This window comes from Camellia sinensis, chromosome 13 (assembly GCF_055761805.1).
Source record: "Camellia sinensis isolate YWXY chromosome 13, ASM5576180v1, whole genome shotgun sequence".
Lineage (NCBI taxonomy): Eukaryota > Viridiplantae > Streptophyta > Magnoliopsida > Ericales > Theaceae > Camellia > Camellia sinensis.
In genome coordinates, this window is record NC_138973.1 from 95,245,298 (window position 1) to 95,257,830 (window position 12,533).

General features: G+C 34.2%; 1 long non-coding RNA gene across 1 annotated transcript; it reads left to right on the forward strand.

Moving 5' to 3' along the window:
* The first annotated feature begins 3,048 nt into the window (after positions 1-3,048).
* Positions 3,049-5,490, forward strand: LOC145806317 (uncharacterized). The gene is made up of 2 exons (XR_014349274.1): positions 3,049-3,236; positions 4,460-5,490. It is a non-coding gene; the product is annotated as an uncharacterized LOC145806317 (long non-coding RNA).
* Positions 5,491-12,533: the final 7,043 nt, after the last annotated feature.

Genomic DNA, 12,533 nt, shown 5'->3' on the forward strand with positions numbered 1-12,533 from the left:
CCAAATGCTGCTAACCTTTGTCTTGTGTCTTCATGAAAAGATGGTGAAAATAAGGATGAAGTGGAGATTGTGTCTTCGTCAAAACGATTAGACAAAACAAAAGAAGTTAGGTGTGAAATCAAAACGGGAATCAAAGGATAAGTCTAAGAGTTTTGTGGTTGGAGAGACAAATGGTTCTAAGCAAGATGGTAGAAAAAGTAGAACTGCCCTAATATGTCCAACGTGTCACAAGCCTTAAGACAATTATGTCATCGACTTACGGGAGCATGTTTCGAATGTGGAGAAATAGGACATCGGGTGAAAGATTGTCCAAAAGCAAAAGGATGTCCCAAGTCACTTAATTAGAATGAAAGTCAGTACTTAATAAAGATATCAATAAGAATTTGTTTAGTGAATATAAAAAGTCTTGAATTAGAGTTGACACCTTCATAAATGCTTGAATTGATAAACCTACTTGGGCATTTGGGACCGGGTATGAGATTGTTAAGATAAATAAAACAAAATTGTTAATTGGAACACCTAAACTAATTGTGAGCAAAATGTCTATATGTTAATCGACTCATGGCCCATTTGTTCATTTTGAACCAATTGTTATACGTTGAGTGTATCATTGGGAACATAATTAGGTAATAAATGTTACTTTGTTAGTCAAAGAATCATATTATTTGGGAATGTTGTACCATGAATATGACCCAAAACCCTTATATGGACCCTAAAATGTGAATGGACCTTCTATCTATTAAGCGAATGTTAATCATACACCTAAGTGAGTTGTCATTGACTTCTAAGATTAAATGTTTTTCTTGTGGAACCAATGGAGTAAATCCTCCACTTGTCTGACTAGATGACTCATGAATTGCACGGGAACAAATATCCAAATTATTATGGTCAAATAATTTGTGGATCAAGAATTCGGATTAGTTATCGATGTTGTATCAAATACATAATCTAATCTGAGGACTTCAAGTGGCTATCCGCAATAAAATGTTGTGATTTATTTGAAACAAAGAGTCAGATCATGAACATCATTGGCATTAATCCCTTGCTATATATGAATTTTGAATCACTATCCATGAGTAACCATTCTGTAACACTATGTTTGAATAAAAGTAATTTCAGAATGATAAGATATGATTTGGTTTATGAAATTCTATTTTTGTGAATAATGAATGAATGTTCAATTTTCTAAAATGTATTCATGGTATTCTTAGCATCATGTAATATCTGTTATCTGTTACTCGGTTCCGGAAGTTTCGTCAAGGAACTTATCTGATACCCAGTGCAGGAGGTTCCAATATCGAACTGGTTATTATAACCATTATCTGCTCTGTATCTGTTCTGTTACTGCTAGTGGATGTACCACGTATGACTATCTGTAATTTCTGATTATGGATATAAATCTGATTCTGTTTCCGAAATGAAATTTGTTTTCTAAATCTATTATGGATACCATTCACTGGCTATTAAATCAAGGAATTGAAGTATGTGAATGTCAATGATAGAATATTTTGGATTTATCTGAAACAAGGAAGTATAGTCATGGGTGGTATTTGAGATTGAGCCTTGATTATTTGGGAAGTATGTGAATTATTTGGAGATATGTGAATAGCTAAACAAAAATATATGAGTTTCATGAATAATCTGTTTTATGTTTTGATGTTATGAAGCTAACTACGAGGTTCACCGTTATATAACAAGATAATTTCTGGTGACTAAGCCAATTGGGGTTGTTAATCTAATAAATAAATGATGATGAGTTAAACTTCTGTGATGAGATTTTAATGATAAGGAAGTTACTTGAGAACAAAAATGAAAGGAGACAAAACTATATGATTTAATTGCGGTACAAGTGATTTAAGTTTGGAGGACCAAACTTCCTAAAGGGAAGAAGAATGTGATAATCCAACCCGTAATATATTTAATTATGCATGTGATTATGTGTTTGATATGAATTTGTATGTTTAATTATATGAGTTATTATGTGATTTATGTGATTATGAAATTATATCTGTTGAATGTAGAAAAAATTTGTTGCAATTGAAACCTTGAACTGAAAATTTATAACCTTAGAGACGCCAGAAACCAAAACCGATTTCATATTTGTGTTTAGCATGATTTTTAGAGTCTATGGTGAAATTTAGCAAAATTACGATTCGTAATGAATTAATTGAGCTTAATTAACATAAACCTTAGATTAAGCCAACCTCATCATGTATGAGATTTTATGTTTAATTGATTAAGGAGATTTGGATTCTAATTGGTGATTACTCTAATGTAATTTGGGATTTATGAGAATTTTGGAGTCTAATTCGCATTTGATTTTAATAACAATTTATTTTGGAATTAGAATTTAAGGTCCAAATGGCTTAAGGACATGAAATTAATAAGTTGAATCAATTTAATTTTAATTACGGACTCATTTGGGAGTTTAATTAATATTTGGTTCAGTTTAGTAAAATTAAGATTTGATTAATTGAGTTCAAATTGGAGTTAATTAAGTTAATTATGTTATAAGATTTGAAAAATTATGATTATTATGAATTAAATCTATTTATGAGGTATCCAATTGGAATATGAAATTTATTGACGAGAATTTTGGGTATGATTTGAAATTGAAGGCCTTAGTGATTTACGAAACCAAAATTGATGATGGAAATAAATTTAATTTGATATTTTGAGTCTTTTGAGAGTTTGATTAAAAATCTTATTCAGATTGATAAATTTAAATATAATTAATTGGGCTCTAATAGAAGTCAAATTAGATTAATTAATTATGTGAGATTGTGATTGGTCATGATTAATTTAATTATGTGTTAATCAAGATTTATTAAGAATAAGTGTTATTTAATTAAATTAATCTTAACCATAAATTAAATTGTAGAATGATTTAGAGTGTGAGGATATATGTTGGTGTGTGTGCTGAGAAGTATGTGTGTGCGCAGAGAAATCTGTGTGTGTGCACGTGTGTCTGTGTGGGTCAAGACGTGAAGGTGTGTATATATGTATTATGTTGAGGGAATGCCTTCAATTTCCTTGTTGGAAGAAAAAGCAACGGAGAGAGAGGAAGTGAGAGTTGAAGTCAAAGACAAGGGTTATGCAAGTGTGCTGGAAATCTAGGAGTTAGAAAGGGATGAAGAATTGAGTTTAAGTTCAAGAAGAAAGGAAGAACAAACGAGAAGAGGGTTTTGTGGGATATCAAAATTCAAGTTAAAAATTGTGGAAAAAATCATCTTAAGGTAAGAAATTTCATCCTCTTTCTAGTGTTGTTTAAATGATCTAGACATAAATTGATTCAAGATGGATTTTGAGAGGATTAAAAATGAAGATTTGACGATTAATTAAATAAATTAATAGAAATTGGATTTTGTATGTAAAATCAAGTTAGGTTGAAGAATATGAGTTATGATTCTTTAAATTTGTTAAGTTTGAGTTTAATTTTGAGAATTATTCTTGAATTGTGTTATATAAATTACATGCAACAATGATGGATTGAAGATTTGATCCATGCAATGGAGTTAGGTTCAAATTTATGGAAATTAAACTTAGAAATTAATCACTTTGGGTTTGAATTTAGTTGTCTTAACATGAAATTAAGTTTCAATTGTACATGCATCATGAATTTTTCAAGAGTTTTGAAAGTTTAAGTCATGCTTTAAAATTTGTGAATTTGAAATTGGGTTTGATATGGAGAAAATGAATTAAATCTAAATTTGGACAAACTTAGAATAAATTATAATTTATATTTGAGAATCAAATATTAGTTTGATTTTGATTTAAATTTCTTACATGTAAATATTTTTGAAATGGCTTTATAGTTTCAATTTATGTTTCAAAAAATAAAGAAAGAATTGAAAGATGACTTTCGAAACATGGAGAATTTGGCACCAAATCACACATGCATACATAATTTTGTTGAATCTTATGAATTTGAGTGTCATTTCTACTATTTGAGATGAAATTAGAGTCTACATTTCAAATGCATGCACAATCCATGAAAATATAGAATTCTTGTGCATGAGTTTTGAAGTTATGAAAATGAATTTGAAATAATTTGGGCTTGTATGATGAATCCTTGGAGATTTGAGCTTCAAATCTTGTAAAATTGGCATTATGTCATGTTAGAAGTTGTGTTTTGAAGTTTAAACAACATTCTGGAAAACCCAGAATTTGTCATCATCGCTCGAGCGAAGAAGATGTCGCTTGAGTGAAGAATGCAAGCAACCAGTATTTTTGCAGACCAAAGGGTCCGCTCGAGCGAAGAGCCCTATTTCAGAAAATTTTGAAAAACTATTTCATGTTCCGATTTCCATTCTCTTTTATTTTTAAGCACTCTTAGGCATACATTGAGCATTATAAATGAATTGAAAGAGTAAGAAAGAAGCCAAAGAGAATTAAACAAATTAAGAACGGAATGAATTGTATTGTGACCCGATTTCTATGTGTATTATGATTTGTGTAGGGTCAACTACAAAGGTGAACCAAGCATCTGAACATTGTGAGTAATATCTTAGTAAAGATATTTTCAAGTATGTTATTTTCCAAATGCTACTTCTGTATAAGCTTTATGGATTTGCTTTGAATTATGAATGAGTATTTTATATGACTAATTTTTGTATAAGACTCTATGAAGAACATGATTTGGGCCCAAGGCCGTTTGAATATTATGATGTCATCTGAATACGAATGCAATGGGCCAAAGGCCGTTTGAATAATATGTGATAGGCCCAAGGCTGTCTGAACACGAATGCAATGGGCCAAAGGCGTTTGAATATTATGATTGGCCAAAGGCGTTTGAATATTTTGATGGGCCAAAGGCCGTTTGAATAATATGTGATTGGCTCAAGGCCGTCTGAATACGAATGCAATGGGCCAAAGGCCATTTGAATAATATGTGATGGGCCCAAGGCCGTTTGAATATTATGATGGGCCAAAGGCTATTTGAATATTATGATAGGCCAAAGGGCGTTTGAATATGAATGTAATGGGCCAAAGGCCGACTAAATAAAAATGTTATCATGATCATGAATATGAATATGCACTTAGATATGAATATGAACATGTAATATGATTGGACAAGTACTTTGGACCCGAGGTCGTTTTGCCCCCTCTGATATGTCTTGAGCATGATGAATTGGACTTGAGGTCATCTTGATTTTGATTTACATGTAATATGTATTAATGTGATTTACTTAATTAAGAATCTCATTCATACAACTTCTTTTTGGTATTATTCACTGGGTGTTATTTCACTCTTTATATATATGTTGATGAGCAATTGGAGGATCAACATTAAAGTTTGCCCCGGAGTCTGCCTCTTTGTCAAGCCACCCAAGAAGTACCTATGTGTAGAGGCTTTATTTTATTTTTTCAAGCTTGAGTTAATCTTTCTGTTTTGTTAAAAGTCCTCCATGTAGTGTATGAAATATGTTATAAAATATGCCTTCGCACATGTATATATAAAAGTGTGTTAAAAATGTTTTAATTACTACAGTTGATCATGTACGCACAGCTCAGTAGACATTATTATTTTTGTTTTGCTTTCGCTTCAGGCCCCAATTATATTTAAATATTTTGAATTTTGTCTTTGAGGCCGTAGGTAATCTTCGGATTACTGTCCAGTTACAATGCTAAACCTATTGGGGCTGGTTTGGGTCGTGACGTTCAGTTTTCTAAATTATTGACATTGGATTTGGTTTTATAGAATTTATATTCTACAAAGCAATATTCTAGTTGATAAATACAAATAATAGTAATGTACTGTTTGACAAATAGTAGTAATATACTGTTTATTTTCTTTGACAAATAGTAGTAATATACTGTTTATCATTAGTTTTTCTCAGACTATTAATTTGTGATTATTTTGTTATGTATGAAATTGGTTAGAAATTAGTTCTGTTTTTTAGAAATAATATTATGAGTTTTCATTAATTAAAATTATGTTTTAAGTATTTTAATTTTTGAACTTCACAGAAATAATTTCAATGTGGAATCAATTTGCTTAAATAAAAAGTTATTTTCAAATTAATTTGAAATTAAAGTTACAATTTTGTTTCTTTTATTTTTTACAAAATTAAATTCTGTGTTTTATGGTTTAATTTTCTGTGTATTATAAAATTCTAATTCTAATTTTGTTTTATAATTTAAAATTCATGGTTACTGAAACTACTCACACCTCTAATATGACTGGTGTTGCGACTACTCCGATCCCTCATGTTGTTGTGACAGTCCCGGTAAATCACAGGGAAAATCTAGAAAAGTTCTAAGGAACTAACTTTAAAAGATGGCAGCAGAAGATGTTATTTTATCTTACTATATTGAATCTGGCATGTTTCCTTCGTGAGGATGCTCCTGTGTTAAAAGAGGATGAAACCGACAGGCAAGTGGTTGCTACCGTCGATGCTTGGAAACATGTGGATTTCCTTTGCCACAACTATATCTTGAATGGGCTTGATAATACACTGTATAACGTGTATAGCCCCATCAAAATGGCAAAGGAATTGTGGGATTCATTGGAGAAAAAATACAAAACAGAAGATGCTAACTCGACAAAATTTCTGGATTTTAAAATGGTTGATTCAAAAACTGTAATCAACCAAGTTCAAGATCTCCAACTTATTATGCATGGCATCCATGCAGAAGGCATGTCACTAAGCGAGTCCTTCCAAGTCACTGCTCTGATTGAAAAATTTCCACAAGGATGGAAGGAATTCAAGAACTACATAAACACAAAGAAGTGACTTTGGAAGAATTAATTGCGCAACTGAGAATTGAGGAAGACAACCGGACTTCTGAAAAGAGGGTTGGCAAGCATTCTATCGAGTCAAAGGCTAATGTGGTGGAACATGCTCCAAAAGCAAAGAAATAGAAAATTTTCGAAGAAAGTTGGTCACAAGGTTCTAAGGGGAGGGGGGGAGGGATACCAAGAAATATAAGTTTAATGGCAAATGCTACATTTGTGACAATGAGGGACATCGGGCCAAAGATTGTCATACCGAGCGCAAAGGTAAAGGAAAGTTAAGTAAGAAACCTACTCAAGCCAATGTCACCAAAGTGGACAGAATCTCCAATGGTGTTGATGACATTAACCTTTCAGCCGTTGTTTCCGAGGTCAACCTTGTCAGAAATCTCAAAGAATGGTGGGTGGACACTAGAGCCACTCATCGCATATGTGTCGACAAAAAGATGTTCTTCTCTTATTCAGTGGTGGACAATGGAGAGCAACTATTCATGGGAAACTCCTCGACTTCTAAAGTTAAAGGACAAGGAAAGGTAATTCTGAAGATGACATATGGAAAGGAACTCACCCTTAACAATGTGCTGCATGTATCAAACATTCGCAAGAATCTTGTTTTCAGATTTCTGTTAAGCAAGAATGAGTTTAGACTAGTTTTTGAAAGTGATAAATTTGTACTTATCAAAAACGGGATGTATGTAGGAAAATGTCACATGAATGATGGCCTTTTCAAAATGAATGTCAAAATGAATATAATGACTATTGTCTCTCTTATGATTAATAAAATTACATTTTCTTCTTACATGGTTGAGTCTTCAAATTTATGGCATAGTAGATTAGGACATGCCAAATATGGATCTTTGCGTAGATTAATCAATATGGAATGTTTTCCTAAATTTGAAATTGATCCAAATCATAAATGTGAAATTTGTGTTGAGGAAAAATTAACCAAAACTCCTTCTCATTCAATTTAAAGAAATATGGAACCACTTGAATTAATTCATAGTGACATTTGGGATTTTAAATCAATTCAAACTAAATGTGAAAAAAAATATTTTATCACTTTCATAAATGATTATACTAAATATAGTTATGTTTATTTAATTCGAACCAATGATGAAGCTTTGGAAACTTTTCTTCAATATAAGAATGACGTTGAAAATCAACTTGGTAAGAAAATTAAAATTCTAAGAAGTGATAGAGGTGGTGAATATGAATCACCTTTTGGTGAGTTTTGTAAAGAATATGGAATAATTCATCAAACCACCGCTTCTTACTCACCTCAACAAAATGGAATTGCTGAAATGAAGAATAGGACTTTAAAAGAAATGATGAATGTCATGTTAATAAGTTCTGGATTACCTCAGAACTGGTGGGAGGAAGTAATACTTTCTGCTAATTATATTCTTAATAAAGTACCCCAAAAGAAAGTGAATCAAACACCTTATGAAATGTGACATGGGAGAGTACCATCTTATAAATACTTAAAAGTGTGGGGGTGTTTGGCTAAAGTGTTTGTGACAACCCTCACCTCTGATTAGCATTAAATTGTGACTAAGCATGATAAGTAATTGATTGTGATGAGATCCGAAATTGATTACATGAGTGTGTTGTTTTAATGCATTTGTATATGTTTGTCATTGAATGATCTGTTCATGTTTTAATTTCGAATTGCGAATTGAAAGCCTTATCGACAACAGATTCAGAAATTGATTAGTGTCTTATGCTAATTAGGAATTATGTGATTTTATGATAGGTTTAATTAAAATTCAATTTTGAATGATTAAATTAGAATAAATAATGTTAATTTACATTAGCTTGAGTTATTACACAATTGCCATTGAGTGGGCCACCTTTACAAACCTTGTTTGGAACTTAATTCACACCATTCTTCAGCCATCTTCTAGACCAAAAACGAAAGAGAGAGAGAGAGTTGGAAGAAAAATAGAGTTCATCAAGAATTTTGTTTGAATTTAGAGGAATTGAAGAGGATTGGAAAAATTAGGCTACCATACTTGGAATCCAAGACTTACGGTAGGAATTCATCCCCTTAACCATGAATTGAAGTTGTTACATGCATTGTTCATGAAGGTTTCATTGAAATTATGTTCAATTGGTGAATAGAGTCAAGAATTTGCTTAAAGTGTTGATTTGAGAGTGAATTCATGCATGCATGTCCATTTTGAGGTTGTTTTCATGAAAATCCTACATGCATGTTCATATTTTAGTTGTGGTTCAAGAATTCACCATGTTTTAGAGTTCAATCTTGCATTTGATCATGTTTTGGAGCATTAGAGTTCATAAGAACTCATGCATGTTATGTTCTTGCATTGTTCTTCAAGTTTCATTCAAAATTGTGTTCAATTGTCACACCTTTCGGCTTGATTTTATAAAATTATCTTTGAAACATGTTGTATTATGGGTTTCTAAGTGTTTTCCAGAAAATTGGCCCAAAAGGATGAGTTTTGGTATGTTTGATTCTTGGTTTGAGCTTTGGAAGTAAATCTAGAAAACCCAGATTTTGGCTTCCCTACTCGAGCGAAGGATTCCACGCTCGAGCGACCAACTTTGTGTTCAGAGCTCTGCTCGAGCGATGGAATACTGGCTCGAGCATAGATTGCAAGCTCTCAGGTTTTTACGTGTGCAGACGCACGCTCGAGCGACGAGGCCCATGCTCGAGCGAGGAATTGTGTCTCACGCTCGAGCGAGCATCGAGTGGAGAATTTCAGCAACTAGTACTTTTTGCATTTTTATAGACCGCTCGAGCAAGGGAGTCTATGCTCTAGCGGAGAAAGCCACGCTCGAGCGAGACCCTTGTTTTCAGCAAATTTTGAAAAGTGTTTTAAAGTACATTTTTGCATCCTCATCCCATCCTAGGCATTCATAGGCCATGTTTAAGGCATCATAATGAGGATAATGTTATAGAACCACACCAAGCCAAATAGGGGCTAAGTTATTAATCCCAGGTGTGTAACTTAGTGTGTGTTCATTTTGCAACTGTGTAGGGTTGGCGCCCGAGGACGCTGACTAGCCTGTCTATAGCCCAGTAATCTGTGAGTAACAATGTTGTAAAGATACATTCAATTATAATTATTTCTGAACGATTGACTATACTGCTTTCTGAAATGACATTGTTTACTGAATGAATGTTTGTCCTATTTGTAAACTGTACTCGTGGCATCCATAGCAACTTACTGTTACTGTTATTGTTGCTGTTACAGAGATCTCTGTCAGTTCCAATGTTTGGAACTACTACTGTTTACTATTTTGATGGCCATCAACTGACTGTTCGGTCTATTAAGACCTATTGTACTGTTCTGTTATTGGATGTACCACTTATGACTGTTATGATTTCTAATTGACCGATATGGCACGAAATATGAGCCACTGATTGAATAACTGATCTACTGATGCAAATGACTGTTTTAATTACTGAAAGGACATTCATTCTTAACCCCTTTACATAGTTGTTATTCACTGGGCTTTAGCTCACTGTTTATATATATATATATATATATATGTAGGTGGCCAGGCACCGGACCGAAGCTAGAAGCGTCAAGTTAAGCTCACGTTTTGTCAAGCCAACCATTGTGCCTCACTTCGAGGTTCCAAGTCTGTTCAAGCCAAGACTGTTTTGGGGTGCTCCAAATTCACCCTTTTGTCTCTATTTTGTAATGAATGTTTAAGATTTTTGACTGTACAGTTATGGTCAAGGGATTGGATCCCTAACCTATATGTTATGTGTATCCGATCTGTATATATGTTATGGTTATGAATGTGGGCTAGTCCATAAAAGTCTTTTTCCATTCAGATTTTCACAGCTCATTGGACATCTTTTATTTACTGCTTGGCTTCCGCCAGCCCCTTACTCTGTACTATTGTTATTACTGTTAAGCACGCCTTTAGTAATCACGGATTACTAGCCGGTTACAATACTAAACCCTTAGGGACGGGTTTGGGTCGTGACAAAGTGGTATCAGAGCACGAGTTATACCGCACACACGTGTCCAAATGAGCTATAGGATGTCCTAGAAAAGTAATTAGGGCATTGCATGAGCATGAGAAAGTGTGTGTGGCCATGATATGAATATATGTGTTGATGTGCTAATGTGCTAATGTGCTTAAGTAAGCAATTTCCTATGTTTATTATTACCGTATTGCATATAGTGAAATGGAGAATGCAAGAATTGCCGATGAATCTGAATCATCTGAAACAAGAATGGCAAGGTTGGAAAGAATTGTTGAACTGTTGACCGAGGCCCTAAGGCAACAATAGAACCAACATCCCCCACCTCTTCCAGTACAGCCAGAATTGAATATCAATGATGATATAATTGCTTTGACACAGAAGTTCAACAAAATGAAGCCACCAACATTCCAAGGAGGTCTTGAGCCATTAAAGGCCAAAGCATGGGTTTTAGAAACCGAGAAGTTGTTTGAAGTGTTTCTGTGTTCGGAGGCACACAAAGTATTACTGGCTACCTTTGCCTTACAAGAAGAAGCTAGACGGTGGTGGATGCTTATACATGATACTAATAATGCTATGACTTGGGCTCAGTTTAAAGAAGCCTTTTTTGAGAAATATTTTTCCCAGTGCGTCCGAGATCGCAAGGTAACTGAATTTGAACAGTTGAAGCAGGGCACCATGTCAGTAGCAGAGTATGAATCTAAGTTCACCGAACTCGCCCGATATGCACCACACATGGTTGATACTGATTATAAAAAGGCCAGAAAGTTTGAAGGCAGGCTTAACGTAGAGATACTTGATCGAATCAATGTTTTGAAACTACTCAAATATGTGGATGTCCTTGACCGAGCAATTATGGCCGAGGCAAATGTCACTGCATTGCAACAGACTAAGACACTGGTGATCGAATGGCGGGGTAAGAGGCGAGGCTTCAATTTCTAAAAGGGCCGAAATAACTCATTGAATAAGAAGCAAAACACAAGGTCAACAAGCAGCTCTAGTCAGGGAAACAATTCCATGCCACCCTGCTCCGAATGTGGCAAAAGACATAAGGGGGTTTGGTACAAAATTTCTGAGGCATGTTACAGGTGTGGCAAGGTGGGCCACATGGTGAAAGATTGTCCTTCCACGTCTCAAGGCAATAATAAGACTGCAGTTAGTGCCGCAGCATCAACTGTTACACCAAAACCCAATCTCAAAGCTACTGGAAAGGAGCCTTTGAGGCAAGGCCGGGTGCTTGCACTCGTACCGGGAGATGTGCAGAACACCGAGACGGTTGTGTCAGGTATACTCTCAATTTGTGCTCAAAATGCTTATATTCTGATTGATTCGGAGTCTACACATGCGTTTGTCTCGCATGCTTTTTCGCGAAAATTAAATAGATCACTGGAACCCATGAACTATTTGTTAGCTTTATCTTCACCTGCCGTGGGATCCATGACTTGTACTTATGTGTATCCTGCATGTGAGATTGTTATTGGGGATGCACTTTTGTATATTGATTTACTGCCTTTGAATATTGATCATTTCGATGTAATTTTGGGAATGGACTGGTTAACAAAATATCATGCCTCCATAGACTGTGCAACGAAACAAGTTGTTTTTCATCCACCTGGATTGCCTGAATTTGTGTTTAACGGAGTTGGTGTAGTACCTCCCCCATATCTGATTTCGTCCATGAAAGCATTCAAATTAATTAAAAAGGGCTATAAAGGGTATTTATGTTGCATATTGACTGTACCTACTGATACTATAACTAATGTGGACAGTATTCCTATAGTCAGAGAATTCCCAGATGTTTTTCCAGATGACTTTCCAAGGGATTTGATTGAT